This window comes from Trachemys scripta, chromosome 2 (assembly GCF_013100865.1).
Source record: "Trachemys scripta elegans isolate TJP31775 chromosome 2, CAS_Tse_1.0, whole genome shotgun sequence".
Lineage (NCBI taxonomy): Eukaryota > Metazoa > Chordata > Testudines > Emydidae > Trachemys > Trachemys scripta.
In genome coordinates, this window is record NC_048299.1 from 184,890,937 (window position 1) to 184,917,871 (window position 26,935).

Consider the following 26,935-nt stretch of genomic DNA (forward strand, 5'->3'; position numbering starts at 1 on the left):
ACCCCCACATAACTTCACACCAGGAAGCTAGGAGAGGACCCTGCCCCGTCCAGGAGCAAAGACACAGGAAGAGGATCTTTTTTGTTTCAGCTGACCAACATTCACAGTACAGCAGTGCTCGTCTGTGAACTCATCCTCACCATACCATCTTGCCTGGGAAGGTGCCAGGCAGGGAACTGGGGGCTGAGAAGAATTGTGAGTGTACGGAGATGGGGAATTGGTTGGTTTGTAGATGTGTTATTAGTTACTAGTGAGCCCTAACCCTTTCTTTCCCCAGATCCTATTCTCCTGCTTCCAATAAAGTCCCCCTTTGTTATATTGTTATTTTGGGGTATGTCACTTCTTTGCTGGGGTTTGTGTTGTTGAACTTTATTGGTTCTTGTATCCTGGGTTTTATATTTCTTCCCAGAAGTGATAGCATTATTCATTTTCACAAGGGACAGTGCCCTTTGTGTCTTGGGTACATGAGGGAACATCTTGGGAGGAGACACCCAGTGTCACAAAAAAGAACCAAGGACCCAACCCAGGTGTGGAGAAGAGAGAAGCTACTCCAAGAAGCAAGCAGCAGGGAGGAGGCTTGAGGCCCCTCCTGGGTGGAAAGTGCTACATATAACACTTAAGAGGAAATGTGGTTGATCTGTGGCTGTATTGTGCATATTTACCAATGAAACATTGTATCTTAACAGAGTATTGTTTTTATCCTAGCTGTCCTTTTAATGACACCCTTCAGCTGTGATGTTTACATACTATTTTATTAAGATTCCCCTCATCCACTTTTGCATGCACTTTTATTTTGGCAGGAATTTATCAATAACTATTGATTGATTGAATAATTTCTCAAATATAAATATAATGCAGGATCAAGCCATTTAGAGGATCTAAACCAATTAAGCCTCCTAGTTGCAACACATACAGTGTAATCATCTGCCAAGGGAACTGGGCACATTTGGCGATCACCCATATTGGTATATGTGCTGCTGTGATGGTTAGGCTCCATGGGATAAGTTATAGGTGATGCATAGGCCTCAACCAGGAACTGTTTGTGTGGATTTTAGTAAGATGAAACTTAATTATGACTTTTTAATGAGTTTTATAGGTAAAAAATTCAGCACAGTGCCTTGTGGGGAGTGCATCTGTTGCACTTAGGGTGACCAGATGTCCCAATTTTATAGGGACAGTCCTGATTTTGGGGTATTTTTCTATTTTTTGGGGGGGTATAGGCTCCTATTACCCCCCCACCCCCTCCCGATTTTTCACACTTGCTGTCTGGTCACCCTAGTTGCACCGCTCTCAAAGAAGGTGCAGAGTACTCTCCTCAGTGCAGTCAGCAGCGCAGGGTGGGAGGCATGGCCCTGCCTCTTCACCTTCTCTGCAGAGGCCTCCAGCACTAGTGTCACTTGCTCTAGGGAATCCCTATGGGCACAAACTCCCATTTTGCCTGGCCCTGAATAGTGGGCACCAGTCAGGGAGCAAAACCTCTTGTACCAACTTGCTATCTGACACACCTACTCAGGCCTAGTACAATTTGGCCCCAAGGGTCATATTCTGCCCCCTTGCTCATCTGGAGAGCAATGATTTCACTGAGACTACTTAAGGAGTCAGATACTACTCAGGGTGACCAAGAGTGATAGAATATGGCCTTAAAAATATAACCAACATGGTACAGAAGAAATGACTAATGTAAAGCATTACTGCAAGAGAATGAATACAATAGGAAGTGTGTGTGTGTGTGTGTGTGTGTGTGTGTGTGTGTGTGTGTGTGTGTGTGTGAGAGAGAGAGAGAGAGAGAGAGAGAAATCACTGTTGCATAAACTGTAGTCATGAGAATTACACTGAGGATGAATTTGGCCCTGTGTAAATTCAGCAGGATTGGGACCTGAGAGAATATGATTCTCATTCTGTTGCCTTTCAGCTTGGCGTCAAGCAAAATAGGGTACAGCATTTTTTTAAAGATAAAAGGACTTTTGTGCAAATTTTACATAATCGTAGAATTATTCTTTACTGTGGATTTACATAAACATTGTCAGTGGGGAATTCTCTCTGTGGCTTCAATTACAGTATTTTCCTGTGCATTGTCTGATAGGGAGATGTGCTGGATCTCAAATACCTGCTTACCTGATTAATGTGAATTATTCATCCCATTGTAATTACCTGTGAATATTAAGGTAGCAAACATGTGATCAGAATTTGTTTAAAAGCTGTAGGATCTCTGAAAGGCAAATATATAATATATATGTATGTATATATATCAGGGCTGACATATCTCATTCTTTATGATGATATTCTTTTTGCTTTGCAGCATTTGACTTAATGCAAATGTGATGGTGCTAAGTAATACTGACACAATGTATTAAAGAGCCACACTAGAAAACAGCTGGCAATCGAAAGGTTTCAAAATCCAAAATTTTTCATTATTAATTTCACTCTTTCAAAACTCCATTCAGGAGTTTGGTGTCCTCTTTGTTTTTAAATAGGAAGGGAATTTAGTATTCATAATATTAAACAAGGCATGCCTCCCATAGAACTCTGTCAATGGTCCTTGCTCGGTCCTGGAACAACAAATGCTAGCCCAATGCTGAAGGGTCTCTTGTATATATGGCGTCATGCAGACCAATCTACATAATGGTTCTGTGGTGTGCATACATAGATATTAATATTTCTGAATTTTTCAGTAGAGTTTGAAAAACACCAGAGACGTTTAGGAACACAAGTCACATGGACATTGACTCAATGGGATTTGTGCTCCTAAGTCACTTAGGTGCTTTGGAAAATCCCACCATTCATTTTTAAGCAGTGAGTTTATAACTATATGCATCTCAATATTCCTTAGTAAGAGTTTATCTAACCTTGTGCCAAATTGTTTGATTATTGAAGGAAGACTTAGAGCTGGATGAAATATTTTGGTTGAAACTTTTTTCCCTTGAAAAATGCATATTTAGTGACACCAGCATGTTTAGTGAATTTGTGTCAGTTTTGCCGAATAGTTTTGGTAAAAACAAAACAAAAAACCAAACCAGAACATTTTATTTTGACATTTTCTCAATGAAATGTTTTGAGGTTTCTCTTCAAAATTAATTTTTGTTCAAAAATTTCCTTTATTTTTTTTTTAAAACCAAAATGGCTTTTTAAATGTCCATAATCAAAATGAAATATTTGATTTTTGTCAAACAAAATATTTTGTTTGATCCCGAATTAAGTTTTTCAACTTTTTGATTCAATAAAAAAAATAATTCATTTTCAGTTATTGCCTAAAAACTTTTATTAATTATTATTACTATTATTATTTTGGAATTGCCAGCGAATCAAAAAAATTGTTCTTCACATGGCTCTCTCTAATTCTGGAGCTGATTTCTTCCCATTTATATTTGACACCCAAAATGCTACCAAAATTAGGAGACCGAATCATAAGGAGCACGGCACAAGAATCTAGCCAATGGAATTCACAGAGATCACTTGTGATATTGTCTTGATTCTGCTCAGATATTGAAAAATATTCTTGTGAATGTTATTTATTGACTTGCTAATTTCCACCAAAGTCATTCCACAGCTTCAGGTCAAAATAGACTGAAGTGCTCTTAAAGGAGCCTGAATCATCTGAGGTACATATAAAGTTAAACAAGGTTGCTGATATGTACTTTATGATCTTGAGCACTGGAAACATATCCATGAAGAAGCAGAAACCAAATGCAGGAGCTCAATTTTCCCATTTTTTTTACAGTTCTCTCACCTTCCTTTCTTCCTACCACCATGTAGCATCCTTGGTGCTTATCATCTTCCTCAGATAGTCCTTTTTATTATCAGTGACCAGAATCCAGGGGTGACTGCTTCCTGACGGTGATGTATTGTATAAGGAGACCTGTGCATCCCCGCAGTTGAAAAATCCATAGCCCTTCAAAGGACTGGATCTAAGTCCTCTCTTGGGCATTCGTTCCATTTCCTGTTGTAAAGAACTGATGGAGAGTTAAATAGGTGTTAGATTTGTATTGACCAGAACTCACAGCACAGCTAAATTCTATTAGCATATTGTCACAATTTCACTGTTTTACCCATGTATTTGGTAGCAAATTTTATACTTGTATTGTCACCAAGGAAAATCTCAGTCTTTTACATATACATTTGCCAACAAAGTCTGCAGACTATAATGTCAGAGAGCTGTAATAGTTCCTATATACCGCTCCATCAATGGTTTCAACTTTGAGCCAATAGAATCGCTATCTGTTGTCCCTCAAGGGGACAAGCAAACGTCTGCTTCTTTGAGAAATCCAACTCAACCTCTCTCTGAAACATAGTGCCAGACATGCTGACATGCATTGAATGAAGTGTTATAATTGAATGGTTTGGACAATTTGAGACTTCAGATGTGATGAACACTTCAGCAGAAATCCTCCTGATACTTCCCTTTCATCTACAAAGAGAGTGGGTGGTTTGATGTCTGCATCACTTATTACCCACCAAACCTTACCGGGAATAATTAACACCTGATCTAAACATATAACCATTTTTTTCTAATGAAAAAAAGTGCAGAAATCAAGTGACATAATTTTTGATATTATTTATTTGATGTGTTGTACAGAACTGAATTCTATCAGATTAAGGGCCAAATTCTGAACTCAGCTATGTACATGAAGATCCCACCAAAGCTAACAGGAGCTGTACATGTGTATCTGATGACAGAATTTGGCCCTTGGTCATAATGTCACCTTTCCTCCTGTCCATGAGTAGGGATAGAAGAGACCACAAGGGTCATCTAGTCTAACTCCCTGGCAAGATGCAGGATTTGTTGTGTATAAACCAGTGGTGGGCAACCTGCGGCCCGCCAAGAAAAGCCGCTGGCGGGTCACCTGATCATTTGTTTACATTTGCATAGCTTCCCACAGCTCACAGTGGCCGCAGTTCGCCACTGGGGTTCCCCTTTGGAACCCCACTTCAGGTAGTTGAAGGCTGCTATCAAATCCTGCCTCACTCTTCTGCAGACTAAATGAGCCCAGTTCCTCAGCCTCTCCTCATACGTTATGTGCCCCCCAGGCCCCCTGATCATTTTCCTTGCCCTCCACTGGACTCTCTCCAATTTGTCCACATCCTTTCTGAAGCGGGGGGCCCAAAACTGGATGCAATACTCCAGATGCAGCCTCATCAGTGCTGAATAGAGGGGAATGATCACTTCCCTCGATCTGCTGGCAATGCTCCTACTAATGCAGCCCAATATGCCGTTGGCCTTCTTGGCAACAAGGGCACACTGTGGACTCATATGCAGCTTCTTCTCCACTGTAATCCCCAGGTCCTTTTCTGCAGAACTGCTGCTTAGCCAGTCGGTCCCTAGTCTGTAGCAGTGCATGAGATTCTTCTGTCCTAAGTGCAGGACTCTGCACTTGTCCTTGTTGAACTTCATCAGATTTCTTGTGGCCCAATCCTCCAATTTGTCTAGGTCACTCTGGACTCTACCCTTACCCTCCAGCATATCTACCTCTCCCCCCAGTTTAGTGTCATCTGCAAATCTGCTGAGGGTGCAATCCATCCCATCATCCAGATCATTAATGAACCTGTTATTAATCAATAAACCCGGTCGCCAACATCCCTACTGTTAATCCCAGTGATTGTGATAATAGTGGCTTTCATCTGCTTGGAAAGAAATACACAGCCAGACACATATCACTGGAGACCAAATTCACACCTGCTAGAAGCTGGAGACATATCCTATTATTGGAGTTGCACAACTTATAGCAGGTCTGAACTCGGTCTTGGATTAACGTGAAGGTTTCCTTTTGGTAGTTCACTTTATGGCTATTTAACAAAAATCTAGCACACACACAGATAAGTTTCACATAAGTTACCTGAGATTGTTGTAAAGTGCCTGAAGTAGATGTGAGGATATATGACAAATCACTCTAAGAGAGACATTGGAGTACCAGCCAACACAAAATCATATATTTATAATTCCTGCAGCTGCAGCCCGCTATTAGTTAACTCTTAAAACTGAGCCAGTGCTAGGTTTATCATAGACAAGCTCTCTCTCTAATAGAACAAAAATGTTGAAGGAAAATAGATGGCTCAAGTTTTTGGCTATATAAAGACTAGTCACTAGTGACTGCCAATCATTTCTATCTGAACCTTACAGTGTCCTTTGTGAAACAAAATGATGTGGTCTCACTCTAGTTCTTAGTGGAAAGAGACACGTGTCCAAAAGCAGAATTGGTATGATGCTTGACAGTCTTCTCACAGAGCACAAAGACTGTTTAAGCATAGAGACTGACTTATCTAGAGGTAGTACTTCAGCTCTAGATTGAGGCACATTGGCAGAGTATGGTAGGGCTCACGTGCACTGCTTTTGCCCCTGCTGAGTCCATTCTGAGGACAGATAGAGTAGAGTAGTGTTTCTGCTGCCAATCAAGAGCCTTTCACCAACACTTAATTCATTAAAAATACAGAAAAAAAGTACATTAAAAGAACTTTAACAGGAAACTATATAGGGATGGGCTTTTATCACAGGTTTCCACTTTGGGAGGCTATTATTCAGACAATATCACAAGTATTCAAATGTGGGGATTAGAATGTGAACATTAGGGCTAAAATGTAGGCTATGATGAGTACAATAACACCAGCATGATGACAGCAGGCAGGGAGAGAAGGAAAGCTAAGGTTTTCTTTTTCTTTTTGTTAGGAGTATGACTGCAAAATAGCTGAATCACAGGCCATGTGACATAGGGCCCAAGATATTCTGCCATGTTGCTGAAGCCTAACCGATTTAGGAGCCTACATTTCATTTTCAAAAAGGATTTCGGTTCTTGGGAACTAAAATCCCATTGACAATCAATGGGATATAGGCTCCTAAATCAGTTAGGCATTGCAACTGAGCAATACAACACCTACATACCTTTAGAAATCTGGGCCTTAGAGTCTAACAAATGAATTCAACCCTGCACTGGCACTAAAGCCTTGATGTGATAACTGCTGAGTTTCTAATGGCAAAGTAGGTTTATTTTAGTTAACTTGCGGACTCTTCAAGAAAAGAGCTCTAAGACCTATAAAGCGCTACAGCTTTTTAACATGGGACTGTCCTAATTATAACCTAATTTCTGTGCATTAAAGACAAAAATTACCATGGCTGGAAACCAGCTGAAGTCCAGCAAACATTTCTGGACACCAAACATGTAAAGGTAGGTTTTGTTTCAAACTCATAATGTAACACTAGAACCTGCTGATAGTGTCACTGAACCATCTGTGAGAGAAATTGATGTGTATAATTCATTACAAGGTCTCAGAAAAGTGAAAACTGCCCCACCTGTGTAAGTATAGAGCAAGCTGAGCATTATTAAACATGCCTTTTTGTGATTCTTAATGTCTATGTGCATAATTCCAAATCAAACATATTCACATTATTAACTTTTATAAGTTTATTAGTCTCAGTGCTAATGAAACCATTCATCCTTTGCAAATGCACATGGCTCCCTAATGAAACTTCAATAGATGGATCAGCAGTTAAGTGACTACATCCAAATGTTTATGCCAAATTCTGTTTGCTGCAGTGGGTAGGAAGACCAAATCACTTCCAAACAGATAAATGTAATCATAAATCTATGTAATATATACTCTCTCTACATAGATAGCCATGTATATATATTATAGTCTATTGATATACAGAATTGAAGAGAGAGAAATTCCACTGAAGTCAATAAAGTTACACTAGTGTAAAACTGGTATGAAGGAGAGCAAAATCAGGCCGATAGCATACACTCTATAAAATTCAATGTACAATATACTACACTACTGTGCATGGACCTGTTTATTTTTGGAGACTGTTTGTTTGGATCTGAATAAACCTTATGCTATCGATTTATGATTTTTAATTTTTTTCACCTGCCTGAATGTTTCACTAGTTCAATTTCTTAGCCTGGGTGTATTTTGCATCAGCTTTTATATGTCAGAACAGTGAGCACCAAGTATGATATATAAAAATGAGCTGCCTTTCTTTAAAAGGTTAGTAAGCATTTCTCATTTTTGACTATCAGTTTGAAAAAGTAGTCCAAACACAGGTACTCTTGTGTTTGAAGGTTTCTAAACTGCTAGTATCAACTCCCCAGTGTAACCATCCTGTCTTCAAACAGTGATTTTCTTTCTCTGTGTGAAATCTTTAAAAATTGTACATGATCTGAAAGTATAGGGTTTTTTTTCAATATTTCATGAAGCAAACTGCTTTTATTGTCAAGCAGGAGAAAAAAACACATTAGCTTCTGGACTATATATATTATCTCAGTTTTCCTCATTATTTTCTACCTATTTATTTTGTGCCTGTAGTAAAATATGTATCAGTACAAAACAAACACAAAACATTCTTAAACCACTGAAGTATTTACTTTTTTAAAAGCCATTTTAATCCTATTAACGGTAAATTATATTACCTATTGTGAAAGCAGACATGAAAGAAATATTTGAAGCATGCAGTTAATTATGATACCAAGTGAAACATAATATTTATGCTCTCCTTGTGTAGCCTGAACAATTTTTCTTTCACTAACTGTGAGTCATGCTCTGACTGAAGTTTTGAAACAGATGATGAGAAGAGTCGGCTGGCACATCTAATATAGATGTTTCATTCTACAGATAATTAATATTACAAAAAAATCTGGCTTTTATTTTATATTCCTAGTTCTTTCTTTTTTAAACAAAATCTCCTCTTCCTCCAAGATACCACCCTATTTAGATGTTATATATTTAGGAGTATTAAAAGGCATCAAAGCTTCTTATTAAGACATTGAATGAAAACTCTACTAAAGAAGGATCTGAACCACAAAATTCAGGTCTTGATTAGGAATTCAAACACACAAAACTTCACAGAAATTTCGACCAGGAATTTTTGTTTGGCCCATTATAGAGAAGGGACCATCACATAATTTGATTCATGATCTGAATTTGGTTTCTAAACCTCTTTCCCAAATTTCAAAGGTGTTCAAGAGCTCAGATTTTTGTCACGATATCCTTCCATTTCATGATGCCTGTTCCATTGGGAATTAGCAACTTTAAAACTGGAATGGCTGCGGCCACCAAAAAAATTGGAGGTATGCCTGATTTCCAGTCCTAGACTAAACAAAATTGAAGCTCAGGTCCACATAAAGGGTGAAAAGATTCTTTCTGATACTGTATTTGTGTAAAGTATCAGAGGGGTAGCCGTGTTAGTCTGAATCTGTAAAAAGCAACACAGGGTCCTAACAGAAGTCTGTTAGTCTTAAAGGTGCCACAGGACCCTCTGTTGTATTTGTGTAGTTTTTCTTCCCCTTTGAAAAATGTATATAATACTATGTATATAAAAAAGTGATGAAAGCTATCAAATTTACAATTTGGTTACTCTGGTGTGACAGAGTGGCTAGGAGACTATGAGCTGGTTAGCATTCTGTTGGAACTAAGGCTTTCAAATCAAGACAGACATCACACCTGTTTAATTAGAGACATGTTTTTTTAGTGGTAGGATTTCCAGTAAAGCCACATATATAAAGTTGAAGGATATGCTGGGGAACAAACAAGTGAGTGGACTGAAGGAATAACAACAGATAGTTCTAGTAAAATGTGATAATGTTGAGAGTTGTTAATTAGCCAGATAGAAAGAATTTCTGCTAATCTCAAAAAGTGCAGAATTTTCATTCCTTTGGATTTGTGAAGATCAAATGTGCCATTGAATTGAACTTTGCCCATTCAAGTGGAAGAGCATATCGCTCATGAGTTTGACAATCCTGCAAGTGAGACATTTTTAATCCATCATCATAATGAAAACATAACCAAAATGATAATTTTAAATCCCTGTTCCAGACCTTTTAACAGCTCTTCCACACCAGCTTCATTCAGGATCAGTCTTTGTTCATCTTTGTCACCCAAAAAAAGAGATCAGTTGGTGATTTTGCCATAAAAACATGTAAAAGGTAAAGACATGGATATAATAAGAAACTTGCAGTCATGCTGGTTTTTTGTGCATTGGATGGAATTTGGCACATTTAAGGGTTGTTGCAGATTTCCCTATGTAAAAAAGGGATTGATTATATCCATCAGTAGTAGGACCGAAGAATTACTCATAGTCTTTCTCTAGCCATAGGACAAATCAGGCAATTTTATGTGGTGATATAGGCTTTCCCAGTTGCCTTAAGAACCTCAATAAAAAACTCAACATCCTTAAAAAAAAAAAAAACATTGCCTTGGAGAGGAAAAAATCTCAGGCTTCAGTGGGAATTGGGTGAGGCCCTATTTGCTCATGTCTAGTTACAACACATAGGATGGATAGCATGGCTAGAACAATTCAGCACTAAGCTGCATTACAGCTCTGAAACACTCAAGGTACTTGGGGGGAGCAAGAAAAAGTGTGGATAAAAGGGTTTGACTTTTAAAGTTTTGTTATGGATAACAATAGGCATGATCATCAATTTGAAAAAAAGAAAAGATGTACAATTAAAGATGAACATTTTTCTGTTTCTTTCACATACACTGAGGTTGCCACTTGGTGACTCTCCTGATGGTTACTAACTATTTGATTTTTGTTATGTTCATGTTTTTGCTTTCTGACTTGAAACTAGATCTGGTTAAAAAATTGAATTTGCAGCCTATAGGACATACCAATATTCTGACATTCACCTTCATCCCAAATCAGGTTGAAAAGTTGAAATACCTAAATTTATCACAGAACAGAAAGTTTTTTAAAAAATTGATTTTGAAATGGCAATATATTTCATTTTGACATTTACAAATGAAACAAAATGTTTCAATGTGTTAAGTTTAGTTTCATCACTTAACTGTGTCTTCTTGAACTGCCATGGGGTTTTATGGAAATTCTGGTTTGTGCGCATAATGCCCCTATCGTCCTCTATGGGCTAGACTCCCTGGCAGGACTATCTCTCGCAGGATGCAGTGTCATCATGGGACTCCTATGGTGCACCATTGCAGTTCAACTAGAGGGCCGATGTCAACCTGAACTGAAATAAAATGTTGTGATGCAGTTCAAGAAACCAAAATGTTTAGATTTGGGTCAACCTAACCTGAAGTAAAATTTTTCATTTACATTTTCCCAATGGAAAATCAAAAAATTAGGACAATTTTCCTGTGGCAACTGTGTTTTCTGTGGAAAAAACATTTTGATAAAAAATGCCCAACCAGCTCTACTTGAAACATAATAATGTCCAGAATGACGCAACTCTGTGTAGACATACCTTGCTATATTTCCATTTGATACTGTAGTACATGGAAACTAATGACCTTTTCCTGTTCCTACTATATTTTATGCTAATAATTTAAAAATGCACTGATATGGGATGTTATATCCATTAATGGAATGTAACATCCAGTTCAATGTATTTTCATAACTGCAATAGGAAAAAAGATTACACCTCAATAATGAAAACTCAGCTACTATTTTCTGTCTGGAATTCCCCATTTATATTAGGTGTTCACAATGGCTGTTTAATTAGTAAACTAAGGCAATTACACTAGACGCCTGTATCCCTGATTGTGAGTCCCAATCTGGCAGTAAAGTTACATATGGCACAGCATTATTCTGCACTGTTTGCTTGCCAATTTTTTACTGTGTTTTCTTTTTTCATTCTTTTGTTTATTCCATCTTATTTTTTGTTCGGCTCACTTCCTTTCCTTTTGCTTCCAGTAAGCTGTCCTCTTCCCTGTGTTGTCATTGATGCGATTATTTTACCACCTTCCTCCTTTGAAAAGAGTTTCTTTTAAAGCCAGCTCAGATACATCCCTTTAAATAAGTACAGGAAATACGCCAGAAGGGTGTTCAGTGAGGAATACAGCTGCTGTCCTCTCCCCAAAGACTAATTCATCATCTCTTTGAAACACTCTGTCTTCATTGGCTTACAGACTGAGAGCTATAGAACTTGTAGGTGAGTGTGGGTATTCTGCACAGAAGCACCATGTACTGTTATGAGTAGCAGCAGGCCACTTAGACCTTATATCCTTTCTGTTAGGTTTTGTTTTGCAGATTGAATGACTTTATGTGCTTCAGTGACTCCAGCATCTTAAATTGCATCTGTATTCCCACTCTTAATTCTGGATTACAAAGAACATCTTTGCAAAGCAAATGGCCCCAAAGTGGTATATAGCCACTTGCTTTGGCAAGTGCTTCCTGTTCAGGGCAAGAAAGGACCACATCATATGCATAACTGAACTTAATACACAAAACATACTTCATTAGAAGAAAGCTCTTACAAAGGTAAAGATGAAGAGAAACTATGTAGCCTTTTCCAAAACCTTGAAAAGGCAGTTAAACCTCACAATAAGGAACAAACACTTTGCTTATACCTCCATGTGACCTTTAAAACACATGATAAGTGAAAACATTTCCTAATAAAAGGTGAGATCTTGCAGAAGATATCCTATCCTATCTCCTAGAACTGGAAGGGACCTTGAAAGGTCATCGAGTCCAGCCCCCTGCCTTCACTGGCAGGAGAAGATAGCAGTACCTGAATAAACAAGCTGTGGGCCACGGGAAATGCACTCAAACATCACAAGGCTTGTAGACAGAGTCCTCTGCGTCTACATGTGGTCAAGGAGTTGGTGAAGTTAGGTTGCTGCCACTACTGCGGGGTTTAGCATTATAGTGGCATGAGCTGTTCCTTTGACTTGGGTTGTTGGCTTGTGGATTCATGCTGTGCATGGACTCAAGGGCCATGCCCTTGCTGCCACCTGATATGACAACTGTGAGGCCTTCTACAGACCCATGCAGTAGGCCATCAGACAAGAAGATGCAAAAATAGACAAGCAGGGAAGAGCCAAAGTGTGAAGGATGTTAAAGGTAGAGGCAAGAAACTTTCATACAATGCTGTGGGAAAAGAAAGGTCCAATGCAGTGATTCAGTGCAGAGTGCAATATGGTCAGAATGACAAGCAAGGAAGCAAGGAATGACAAAAGGAAGATGATCTTAGCACCAGTGTTTTGAATAAACCCGATCAGGATGGAAAGGGTCCCAAGAAGTCCAAAGAGAAGGGGGAAGTAGGAGTCAAGAAGAGAGACAATAAGGGCCTGGATGAGAGTTTTAGCAATGTGGATCTTAAAATATTGTAGAGGAAGAAATGGCAGAATTGGATATTGCTTTGATGAGCAGGGCTAGAGAAAAGGCAGAGTCCAAGATGCCACACCAGTTAAAGTTGTGAGTGACAGAAAGGATAGTGATGTGTTTGGTGATGACAGAGAAGGGAAAGGTGGGAAAGGTTTGGGAGAGAAGACAAGAAATTCAGTTTTGTCCGTGTTAAGTTTAAAATGGCAGTGAGATGCCAGAGAACCAAGTTGAGATGTGGAATTGGTTGGACAGTGACAGTTCAGGAGCAGAGAGGAAGATTTTAGAATCATCAACATAAAGGTGGCAGCTGAAGCCCTGAGATCACCTAGAGAGAGAGGAGTTATCCAAGGACAAAACTCCAAAGCTCTGTGGACACTTCTGTAGACTGGGAGACAGGAAGATGAAGTCCCACCAAAAGAGATACTGTAGGAATGACCAAAGAGGTAGAAGCACAGTCAGGGAGGCGGAAGGTGTGACTAATGGCATCCAAAACAGCTGTGAGATCAAGGAGGATGAGGCTGGTGGAAAGACAATGAAATTTCTCCATATGAGGTTCTTAGAGTTTTTGGTAAGAGCAGTTTCAGAGAATTGGATAATTTTTATAGTTTTGAAAAGGATGTGACCAATGGGAAAAAAATCCCAAGTTTTGAATGGGGTGGTATCAGAAAATATGCATGTCCAATTTGACTGATAAATATGATATTGGTTTTACAGAAATAAAAGGGTTTAGATCCCTTTTTTTCTTTCCTGTAAGGTACTTGCAGGGGTCACCTAAGTAAGTAAATGTTATATTCATTTCCCATATCAATCTATGGCCCTTGTTTCTCTTCAGATGCCATTTTCTTTCTTTTAGTGATGGATGACATAGTGCTGTTGGTGGAGGTACATATGGTATATTTAATAAGCTTCCCAAACCCACAGCTATCATACTAATGTCATAGTTCAATGCTGTCATGTCAACAGAAGGCTGACAATACAGCATGAGTTTGAATGGCCTTTTTTACTGGCTTGACAGTGATACCTTATACTAATCAAACACAATACTTAGCAACAGACCAGTTCCACTACTGCTCTTAGCTACTTCCTCCTCTGGCATCACCTAACCAATCAGTTACAATCTGATTCCCTACTGCATGTGGTTGCATACTCTGCTGTCTCCCAAAATCATCATCATTGAGTGGGTAGGTCTCTAGTGGGGTCCCACAGGGATCGTTTCTTCTTGGCCCTATGCTATTTAGCATTTTTACCAATGGCCTGGAAACAAACATAAAACCATCATTGATCAAGTTTGCAGTTTGCACAAAAATTAGAGAGTGATAAACAATGGAGAGGACATATAATTGATTCAGAGCAATCTGAATCACTTGGTAAACTGCATGTAAGCAAACAATACATGTTTTAATATGGCTAAATGAAAATGCATACATCTAGGAACGAAGAATGTAGACCATTCTTACGGGATGTGGGACTATATCCTGGAAAGCTGTGATTCTGAAAAAGATTTGTAGGTTGTGGTGGATAATAAGGTGAACATGAGCTCCCAATGTGATGCTGTGGCCAAAAGAGCTAATGCTATCCTGGGATGCATAAATGGGGGAATCTCAAGTAGGAGTAGAGAAGTTATTTTACCTCTGTATTTGACACTGGTGTGACTGCTGCTGAAATAGTGTCCGATTCTGGTGCCCACAATTCAAGAAGGATGTTGATGAACTGGAGATCGTTCAAAGAAGAGCCACAAGAATGATTAAAATATTAGAAAATGTACCTTCTAGTGATAAACTAAATAGATTGAGCTCCTTGAGTCTGACAAAGACAAGGGTAAGGGGTGACTTGTTTACAGTCTGTAAGTATCTACACATGAAATAAATATTTAATAACGGGCTCTTCAATCTAGCAGAAAAGGGTATAACATGATCCAATGGCTGAAAGTTGAAGCTAGACATATTCTAACTGGAAATAAGGCATACATTTTTAATAATGAGGGTAATTAACCATTGGAACAATTTACCAAGAGTTGTGGTGGATTCTCTATCACTAGCAACTTTTAAATCAAGATTGAATGTTTTCCTAAAAGATCTGCTTTAGGAATTATTTGGGGGGAGTTCTATGGCCTGGGTAATACAGGGGGTCAGACTAGATGATCACAATGTTACCTTCTGGCTTTGGGATCTATGAATCCATGAAAAAGTGTGCTGTGAATGGAACCAATTGCTAAATAGAAGTGGAATTTCAAAAGATGTTTGTGCAGGAAAATCTGAATCTACGGTGCCCTAAAAGGTTCAAATTTTCTTAAAACATTTCTCTAATCTCATTCCCTAAATATTAATTGATAATGTACCCATGTCATCCTCAACTCTGGAAGCTTTTAGCAATAGTTATTATATATCAGCTTTCCATTGTTTCTGGATAACTCCTCTTTAGAAAAAGTAAGAACCACAATATAGTCCAAAGAGCAGAATTACAGGGAACACTATCAAACCACAGTAGAAGTCCTATGCAAATCCATTTCTGTCATAGACAACAAAAACCCAGCCATAATATATATCAGAATGAAAGAGCAATGATTTCACACAACAGAAATTAGAAGTTCCTCAGGTCCTTATTAGCAATCTGGACTAGGTGGGGGTCTAAACTCCCTGTTAGCAATTCTCTTTAAGAATTCACAACGTTTTCTTCTTCTTTTTCTTCTTTGATTGTGAAGAGTTCTTTTAATATCACTGGCACTTTATTAGTGGAGTTGGTATGTATATCCTGAGTGTTCCTAGGGACATACAATAGACACATAATATAAACTGGATATTACATATAAAGAATTCTGGTGCCATTAAATATATGTTGGTTTTGTGGCACCTTTAAAATAATCTGAAATCAGATCTTCCCTGAAAACTGATTTCAAAAAGGGGTTTTTTTTATGTCCAGAACTCTCATCCTATAAATCTTTTTGTAGAGCAACACTGGGTCATGTGAGCACTAATCATGTTGCACACACTGTAATTAGACTGATTAATTCATAACATGACAATGACGGTATGAACATTTGAAAGTGAATGACACCACAGCTAAAGATCCCTCTGAGATGAACATTTACAGTCTCCCCATCTTTCCTCTCACTATAAGCCAAAATGATGCCCCTCTGTGTTGACTTGTAGCAGAAGAGTTGGTAATTTGCAAAATGTTTCAGCTATTTTGTGTGCAGAGGTTTGTGCTAACATTCTGCCCCAGTAACCTCTCGTGTTCTTACACCTACTTTTTCTGCTAAGTGGTCCAGGGTAAATTCTGAAACAGGGTAGTGTTACAGACTTTACAGAGGCCTGCCTAAATAGGAAGGAGTGAAATAAGTGTTGGAAACACATACTGACTGGCCCACATAATCTGACCTGTCTCCTACTGAACATCAATTGAAACTGATTGATCTAATGCCTTGCATCTGCCAAACTGTCAGTCAAGCCAGAGGGGATTTGGATGAAGACAAGGAAAGCATTGTAAAAATGACTTTTGAGATTTAGTGTACTGAGCTATCCTTGAACTCCTAGGTACAGGGAAATCATCTTATAGGAAAGACCTTCTTTGTTGTGAAACAACTTCACCAAATGGAGGGAAATTTGCTATATGAGGAGTAAGTGGATTTTTCCTTTGATTTATGCCTGAAATGTATGAGTGGGAAAAAAATCCAGATGTCTGCTGCATTGTGCAAACATATACATGCATTTAAATTACTTATATCATTACTTACAGATGTAATTGTGAAATATGTTCTTTTTGCATTCAAAATTAGGGACAGAACAGATGGTGAAAACTCAGTTTAAAGCAATATGTCCATTAAAATAACCCATACTATTGGTGTGTATTATAACAATAGTAGTCTTCAATATAGCAGGGCTTTTGCAGCATTACATTATGGCAGAAAGATAGAGTGTTGTAGGAAAAAATTCAGTATGTGAGAAATTCACCCTAACAAAATGTCACTCTTTTCCATTCAATAACTGACAGCAGTTGAGTTGACCTATGTATTTTCCCTATATGTATTAAAAATGAATGGACAAATCTCAGAGTTCATGAATTGGCAAACCCCTCCAACAAGTTTTGAGGTTGACAGGAATCACAGAACTAGAAAAAGTTTGCAAAACTAGGAAAAAATTTCCTTCTTCTTGGGACTTTCCCCCCCCAAAGGAGGTTCAATTAAAAAATAATGTTTTTCAGCTACTTGTGAGGCCTGTGCAGTGTATGAAGGATAAAGACACCTATCTAAGCTGGCATCACTTAATGCCCTGTACATGGTGCATGTCTACTAGGACAGTTTCTGATCATATTTACCCTGGTCTAAATCTATAGTAACTTTGAATCTGGTCCACCGTATTAATTTTATTGTTAGATTTCATCTCTGTCCCTCATCCACATTACATTTTTATAGTTGCCCCTAACTAGAACACGATGAGCATTGGCATTTGAGTTGAATAAAACTTTTACATTCACAGCAGTCAAGTGGGTTTAAGAATGTATGAAAGCTGTACATATGTATTGTTTTATATCTTTAAAATATTGTACAGATATTAGCTAATTCATCATTTCAACATCCCTGATATATATGTTGCATTATTATTCCCATTTTACAGATTTAGAAAATGAAATACTGACAGGTTAAGAGGTAAATTTTCAAAGGGGTTTTCATGGCTCCTACAAGTGAAAGAACAACTGAACTGTGGATCCAAACTGTCACCTCCAAATGATCTGATTATGAGCATAGATCAGGCCTTTAGAGGTGCCTACACTTAGATATGTGCTTGCAATTTACTTTGTGGATGCCAATTACACATATCAAAATGAGAATGGGCTCTATCCTGGCTGAAAATTTCCCTCTAACCAGCTGGATCAATGACACACAACAAAGTCACTTTCAGAGATGGGAATTCCGAAGTTACTGGCTCCCAGTCTCGCAGTATTGCCAACACTCACAATGTACGGTGATTTACTTAAAGCCCCAGCTCCAGGGGACAACAGCTTCTCAGCTTTCATCTAAAAACAAAACAAAAAAAGTAAGTTTGTAGCCCTCATGGTTTCAGAGAAAAGTTTGAGAATGTGACCTGAGTGCATCCTAAAAGTTCAAATATCAGACAGCAGATAAAAAGGACCAACTTTTTTTGTAATCTCATGATTTTTGGGGACATGACTCATCATTTTTTAACATTTGGAGTTCCCAATATTGCAATTTTGCGTTTTCAATTTTGAAATATATTTTTCTGAATCCAGTCAGATCACTATCTGCAAAGCAAAAAAGTAGAATAGCATTGTAATAACGATGAACCATCTCCCCTGACATAAAATCTAGATCACCCTGTCATATTTTGGATAAGTAATTTCCATTCTATTTTTTCTTGCACAAGGAAAAGCAGTTAACAGAAACATTTACCCTTTTTGCTTATTCTGTCAGTCTTGCCATTTCCAACAATAGTGCCCAATAAATTTAATATCTGCTTTTAGTTCATTCATGCAAAGAAATAGCTGAACTTTTAAAAGAATAATCTGGGTCTTTGAGACAGAACTGTCTTCTTTGCTCTGAGTTTGTACAGCGCCTAACACAATAGGGACCTGGTCCCTGGTCACCTGATAGTGACTTCTAAATGCTACTGCAATACAAATCATAAATAATAATAATAATGGAGAGACTAGGTGGGTGAGGGAATATCTTTTACTGGTCCAACTTCTGTTGGTGAGAGAGACAAGTTTTCTTCTTTCTTCAAAGAAGAGCTCTGTGTTGCTCGAACACTTGTCTCTTTCAATAACACAAGTTGGTCCAATAGAGGATATTACCTCACCCACCTGTCTCTCTTTTATCATGGAACCAACATGGTTACAACAACAGTGCAAACAATGATAATGAAATGGTTACAGGGTTTTTTAAAGTAATGGGACACAATATATGTTCTCTGTCAGACCGGATGTACAGCTTTATGTGACATATATTGCAAACCCATGCAATATCTTTGGGGATCACATTGCATTCAGTTTATTTATCACTGCGGACCAAGGATTGTATGCTCCTCTAGGAACCAAATAGTGCGGGGGTGAGAAAGGTGAATCACTTAGGTTGTGAACACCAATCAGGGACCACAAGTCTCAAACCACAGTGTACAGGGTTTTTAGGAGCCAGTAAGTTCTGACCTGCCAACAGTTGCTAAAACTAGAAGCTCAACTCTGGCAAAGGACTCCAGTCCTCTGGTCTGATTGACAGAACTCTGGGGGTCCTGATTGGTTCCCTACTTCTATTCAAACCAAACACAGGAACAGAAAGTTGTCCATGCAGCTGGGTTTCCTCTGTTTAGAGCTGCTTCCCTTGTGCTAGTTGCTCCTACTGCCTGACCCGTGGTAGCCTGACCCTTCCTGCCACCTGACTCTCATTTTGTCTTCTGGCCTGTCTTGGACTCTGATCTTCTGGTATCAGACCCAGCCTGGCTCCCAATTCCTGCTCTTACCACTCATGTCCCAGTTGTGACAATACCACCTGAGAGGTACCAGCCCTGGTGAGGCTTGCATATACTGGGCTTCTCAGTAACCAATAGACAAAGAAAAGCTTTTGATTTTTTTAAAAAAAGGCTGAGTTTAAACTAACTCAGGGACTTCTTTCTGATGCACCAAAGGAACGGGGTCTTTGGTATGGGGGAGAGGGGTGAACTATAACATTCATGGGAGGGTTGGAAAGACTTTGGCCTACTAGGGTGCAGTCCTTGGAGAGAAAGCAAAGGACGGGCACAGGCCTTTAGGCAGACTGGCTTGCTGGGAATATCATAGTGTGAGGCAGGGAGCTGTGCAGCCATCAAACCTCTGGTCAAAAGGGAGTGGGATAAATACTGCCCAGAGACAGATGAAGGCTGGAGACCTGAGACGTGATTGGGTACTCCTAGAGTGGACCACCCTGAAACTGTAACAGTGTACACCTCCATTCTTCTGTTCATGGAGAGCTGAATTTGACCCAAAGAAGCTAGATGCGGGAGTCTGAAGATTATGGAAGCCAAATTACATTTATCAGAAGCTGTTTAAATACATTTATGAGCAAGATCACGCACCCTTAGTGCTGATAGGACAGCTGGGAAGTAGGGGGTTCACAATCCCACCACCACCACCAACCAGACCCTCAGGAAATCTGCAATGAATTTAAAAGTTCCAGAGGCTTTATAGCCAGTTGAGGGAAGATCGTTTCCTTGCCACTCTTTTCCTGCCCTCTCTCCCATTCAAGAATCTTGAAAGACAGCCAATTAGGGACCTATATTCTTTAGGTAGATGTCCTTTAATGTCTTAACCTTCTAAATCAAACGAGCATTCAGAGGAAAGTCTCTAACTTTTCTGGAGTGCTTTAGTTCTCCCTTTTTTAAAACAAAACAATATTATTATTCACTTCTATAGAACTGCAAGTGATTATTTTTAAAATAGATTTAATTGCTGAAAAGTCCTTATAAAAATGAGAATACTCTCTCCCATGTGTTAAGTTGGATAAGGCAAGCAAAATCCAAGTCGGGGTAAAACTAATCACACAGTAAAATGGCCTTGATAGATCACAACTATCCCGATACATGGGATGTCCACCATCTTCTTCAGAATTGTTTAAAATGTGATGTTAATTACCAGGTTAAGTCCTGTTGGTAGGAGGGGGGGAAAGGGTAAGGTAAAAGTAATGGACAAACTGTGGATGTGCTTGTTTATTAGGTGGCTCCTGATAATCAGAGGTAGGTGTAACCATATGCTACTTTTACACTGTGGCTATATTTCTCCCAGTAACAATTCTTTGTTAAATGTGAATAACAACCTTTAATTATGATTAGGGGTTTTGTATTGAAATTCCCATATACCTGTTTAATCAAAGCAGATGTTCTATCTGTGGTGCAGTTTTATTCATAATCTGTTGTTATGACAATAACAAGTTACTAACAAAATATAAAAGGAAAAACAGTATCTATCCAATATGTTCTGTTCTGTGAGTTAATAAAGGTGACTATTAGGATTGGTTCTTATTACTAACTTCTTGCCCTAACAATGAGTCAGATATAATACATGTGGATGTATCATTCAGTGCTCTGCCATTCAGCATCTAATTTGATTTTTGGTCATTTTCATAACCCTTTGCACTGATGTAGTGTTTTGCATTTGAAGGTCTCAATGCAGTTTTCTAAAGGTAGGTTTCGTACCAGTATTCCCATCTGACAGATAGCTAAACTGAAGCCCAGAGAATTGAAGTGTCTTGGCCAACATCAGACAGTGAGCCAAAGGAACAGCTGGAAATATAAATTAGATTTCCTAACTCCCAGTCCAATGGTGAAATCTGGCTCCCTTTTCCAGTTGCCTGCTGTTTGGTAAATACTCAGACATCTGATACAATCCTAGTCAATACAAAGCATTTTGAGCCCAGTTCTGGCTACATTACAGGAGTGTTCTCAGAATTAGTAACTCTCACTTTGAAATGTGCGTAGAAGAGAAATAGTGCTACTGATGTGCTAAGTCTCATTTAATTCCCTAAAGATTTTAATTATAATTTGTTTATAAAGTGTATAGAAATCATAATTAGTTACATATAAATATCTCTTCTAACTACTAAACAAAGTAGTTAATTGACCAATAAAGTTCTTCTGGATTTACATCGGTATAACGAAGATCAGAATTTGGCCCTTACTGCCTGCATGGGTTATCCAGGGTCAAACCACTTATTTCCAGGCTTTGGTTTGGGTGTTTAATACTTGTTAAATTCTTTATTATTTAGGGACAGATTTGGGGGGCAGTAAGGGGGCATAAAGAGGCGCCTTAGTTCCCTGCACAGGTTATCCATATTGCAGGTAGCACTGTGGAAGAGAGCAGCCTTCATGGAACTACATCATCTCCTTTCACACATGTGGATGTGGAGTGGCCAGGGAGAGCCCCTCTTTCTCAAATGCACTGACTCGTGTAATAAATAACAGTATTACTATCTGAGTCACAATCTGCATTCCTGGTTTGTGTAGCACAACTACACACTACCTCTTACTTAGGGCTTGTGACGGAGCCCTTAATACCTAGTATTCATACGGAGCTTTTCATTTGAAGAGTTCAAAGAGCCTTACAAAGCTGGGTATCATTGTTCCTATTGTGCAGATGGGGGAATTAAGGCACAGAAAGCTTGGGGAATTTATCCAGAATACACATAAAGTCTGTGGCAGAAGACAGAATAGAACCCAGATCTCCTCACACATAGGGTACATCTATACTTCGAGCTGGAGGCCCAGGTAGACGTACATGCTCTAGCTTTGTTCAAGCTAGTACACTAAAAATACAAGTCTAGCCACCACAGTGAAAGTGGCGAGACAGGCTAGCCATCCAAATAAGTACCTAGGGTCTCACCCATGCCACCACGGCTACACTTCTGCTTTTAGCTCATTAGTTCGATCAAAACTAGCACAAGTACTTCTACCTGGGCTAAAAATTACACCTCCAGCTCAAAGTGTAGCCATACATTGTGGCCCTATCCACAGGACCCTGCTGTATGTAATAGCTTTTATGCACTTATGAACCATTTGCTGAAAATGCTAATGCATGTGCAAATGCAATTATATTCTCAGGTCGATGTGCTATTAACAGTTTAGGGGTACAAGTCAAATGTACAGGTAGCACAGTGTGTAAGGTCCTACACTCTAGCTGCCAAAGACATTACCATGACCAATGGGCCCATTCCTTCTATCCTCACTCAGGGAAATCTCCCAGTGGCCTGAACTAGGCTATAACTGAAAATTGAAGTCTAACGCCTGTTGACTGATATCCGATTAACATGCTTAATGAACATGATGTAGACACTACAAAAAAATTGTTCCATGAACAAATGTGTATGTTGTGGAAGAAAGGTTTATGAAGTGGCCACATTAGCATTTACAATCGTATTAGTTAACATGGGTTAAGAAACAGTTAATTGTTAAGCAATACTTGTTATGACACAACTAAAAATCTAGTCTAGAAAATAATTTAATCTGTAGCAATGTGGCCGGTGCTTAATTTATACCAGGGCTGAGCCCCAAAACCTCTAGGCTTGGCAGTTCATAGTCCCAACACCTCTGGGCTTGCCGCATCAGTTATGAATGTAAAGAAATTGCTTGAACCCCAGCACCTAATTGCGTGAGCCCTGGGATCTCTTTCATTACAAATTAAGCACTGAATGTAGAAGCAGCAGCATTAAATGATCCCATGAGATAGCTTCACAAATGCCTAGGTGATTTAGTAGTCCAAGTCTTGTTTTCAGAAGTGCCTAAGTCACGAAGGGCCAAATGTACAAACTTACTTAGGTGCCTAAAGACGTAGCTAGGTGCCCAGTGGGATTTATAATATACCTACATTGATTAGGTGCCTTGGCATATTAGGCTTCTAAAACCATGTCTACTCTAGAAAAAAGGTGTATTTTAACATGTATTAGCTAATGCATGATAAAATCCTAGTATGGACAAAACAGTGATAGTTTTAACACATTAGCTGGTCAAAGTAAATACTAGGGGGCCCCCAGTATGAAATGGCCACATTAGCATTTACAATCATATTAGTTAACATGACCAGGTCTCAAGATGAAACCACAACAGTCTTATCTACACTCGGATTTTAATACATATTAGTTAACACATATTAGCTATCACCTGCCAAAAACAATTTCCCCCCTAGTTTGGGCAATGCCCAAGTGACTTGGGCACTTTCCAAAATGGGATTAGGCTCCTAAGTCACTTTGGGCCTTTTTAAACGTTTACCCATTCTCTTTCATGGGAATTTAGCCTGAGTGAGAACAGCAGTACCGGGTTCACCAACTGCCTGAGGAGGAACAGGACACTAGTGGCACTAGGATACTGAGAACTAAATCCTCACTGCACAGACATCACTATGACACATTGTTTCATCCTTACAGTAGTTAAGTGGGCTGTTGTCATGCCTTCTCTTTCAGGAATGTAAAATTGTCATATTGAAGGCTAATGTAACGTGTCAATTTATTTTATAAAGGCACTGGGTAGGTTTCTAATGTGATATAGATGTTAAGTAATCTGACAAGAAAGGCATTACTATAACACAAAGATACAAATTTTCTGCCATATTAGTACTTTTTATATTGTAATAAAAACATATTGTGCTTGAGAAGTTTGTATCAAATCTGCAAACCTTGTGCTTTGGTTTCATCCAATTTGTAAAATTTCTTTCAATCTGATTTCCATTCCACACTGCATTTGCTGCCATCCAGAACAATGGTTGGGTACACTTAATTGGTCTGTTGCCTTTGATGGCTTGGCTTTATCATTTCAAAGGATCAGACAAAACTCCCAACTGAGCAAATGATACTATTTTTTCTCATTTTTAAAACTGCTTTCAGTTTAAAAAATTAGGAAAAAGATGGGAAAATAAGCACCACACAAAGTATTTATCCCTCATCAGAACTAAATACAGGATGGTAAGTGTGATGCTTTCTTGGAGTGCCCAGGACTCTGAGTCACCCCCTACCTCCAGTGAGAGGAAGATTTGCTTGGGCTTAACTGGGTGTCAGATCCCTGACACCACCTGTCTATCACCTGCCCCCACAATCTCCTCCAGGCTCTTCCAGCCCTTACTTTGCCTTGCAGATTAACCACACATGCACCCCAAGCCCTCTTGAAGCATTCCTCTTCAGTATCCAGCTCTTAACCACTGGATGCTCACAGAAATTACCAGGTAAGATGTCCCCAGAGGAACAGTGCAGACACCACATTGTTCTGTTCACCGCGGATCAACTCCATATAACATCACAGCACTGAGATATATTTATAGCGAAAACAATCATCGGTTTATAGTCAAAGGCTAAGACTTAGAGACAGTGAGTAGGGGCAACAATGGAAACGGAAATGGTTACATATAAAACAAAAAGTATAACACACTTCCTACAGTCTGAACTCAATGTTAGCAGGTTAAAACCCTTGCCTAAAGTAATCTCCCAGGGTCTCCAACAAACATGTCTGGAATCCCCCTTTTATGAATGCAAAAAACGGTGTCCTCAGTGAAGGATAAAAGGACAGAAAGATTTTCCCTTCTTATATCCCCAACATTCATTGTTTTGTCCCCTGAGCCAGGATGACCCTTGTGGTTTATTCTGGGTGTGCTGGGTCCAAGTGTCTTTCACATCCTCAGGTTGACATCATATGCAAACAAACTTCCATTGCGTTGGCTTACAATGCTTATTTTACATGTGAATCAAGGCAGACAGGTGAACGTACATCCTTTGTCTGGTCAAAACCTGCTTGTGAAACCTGCTTTGATTTAGACTTTAACACCTATTTTCCAGTGTATACACACAATTCCTTAAACATCACCCATACATACATCTCGCAACAATTATGAAGATCAGTCGGACATAAGATTTTATTAGAACCTCACCTGGCCCTCTTTGGATAAATGCTATGAAAGCCATGTGTTGGGTATGATGAGTTTGTCAAGCCTGTCAGGAGTTACTGTTACAGAACTGTGGACCCTGTGCCAGTTGGCATTGAGAGATTCTTAGGGTCACAATAAGGCTTACATTTGCTTTTATCCTCAGAGAACTGAGCATTTACCACAGCAAGAAGAGCCCCATTACAAGATCATGGCAGAAATAACCAACACAAGTGATGGTTAGTTCAGGAGCCAAGGAATTCATGTTTATTCAATAAGCTAACATAACAGGAGAAAGGCTTCCTTCACAAAATGGGCCCAATCCTGCACTCATTGAATTCTTTGGAAGACCTCCCATTGAATTCAAGAAGAGTAGAGTTGAGGGCTTTATCTAAGGGCTCGTCTATACAAAGAGGTTGTGTTGATTTAACTTAAACCAGTGCAACACTGTGTTTGGACACTCATTTATCAGTTTAAACCTGCCGTATATCAGTTTAGCTTGAACCTGTGGTGCAATTAATATAACATGATTTAATCCAATTGAAGCATGCATGTGGACTCGTTTAACTCCTTCAGCCTAAAATCACACCTTTAGATATATCAGTGCAACTTTGTATGTAGACCAGGCCTAAGATGTGGCTGCCTACAGCCCAAAAGCCAAATATAAAAAGATATGGCTAGTAACAACCAAAATTCAAAGTGGGATTGGAATAAGGAGAACACCCAAAAGTTCTCCTCAAGCTTTCAAACTCCCTGAGCCCGTCCTTTACTAGAGCTGGTTGAATATTTTCAAATTAAATATAATTTATATTTTTATTTTTTTGTGAAAAAATTTCATTCTCTCCCCCACCAAAAAAATCAGAAAACGAAACAATGTAGCTGTTTTTCCAGTTTTTGTTTCTTTGGGGTATTGTTCTTCCTTCACCCTCCTCTTTCCTTCCCTTCCTGTCTCCCCCTTTTTCAGTAACAAAACGGGAAAGAGAAATAAGGATAAAGGTGGGGAAAGAGTGCAAAGAGGAGAAAGAAACCAAAAACAGAGCAAGTGAAAAACTAGTAATAAGAAAATTGTTTTCATTTTGAAACCTGTCAAATGGAAATGACTTCAACATTTTCAAAATTTTTAATGAAAAACCTCTTATTTTTTGATCAGCTCTATTGCTCTTTACACTGTCCCAAATGACCTGGTACTTTCTGCCAATTAGGCCCACCCACATGCCCCCACAGATTTCTGTTAACCAAAAATACAATTTGCTTCTAGCTAGTGTGTAGCCATGGGGTTGGGTAGCTGGCTGCATCTCCCTGAAGTGCTGAGACCATTTGTATCCAGTTTCATAGAACAGGGATTTAATCATCGGCATACTATATACAATAAACAGGGGCTGCATTCACCCCATCACCAACCTTTTGCTTCAGATTATAAGCATCTTATGAAACCATAGTTGGTAACAGTCCTAACCAGAGATCCTTTCCCCCCCTCCACATAGAAACTATTACTAATTTAGAGCTGAA

The 26,935-nt window shown here is 38.9% G+C and overlaps 1 long non-coding RNA gene across 2 annotated transcripts in view; it reads right to left on the bottom strand.

The window, feature by feature from the left end:
* Positions 1–2,009: 2,009 nt before the first annotated feature.
* LOC117873292 overlaps positions 2,010–26,935 on the bottom strand; it is a 126,103-nt gene continuing 101,177 nt past the window's right edge. For both annotated transcript variants that reach the window (XR_004644685.1, XR_004644684.1), the window contains 2 exons: positions 3,728–3,950; positions 2,010–2,151 (listed from right to left, as the gene is read on the bottom strand). This is a non-coding gene — a long non-coding RNA (uncharacterized LOC117873292). The remainder of the gene's footprint in view (positions 2,152–3,727; positions 3,951–26,935) is intronic.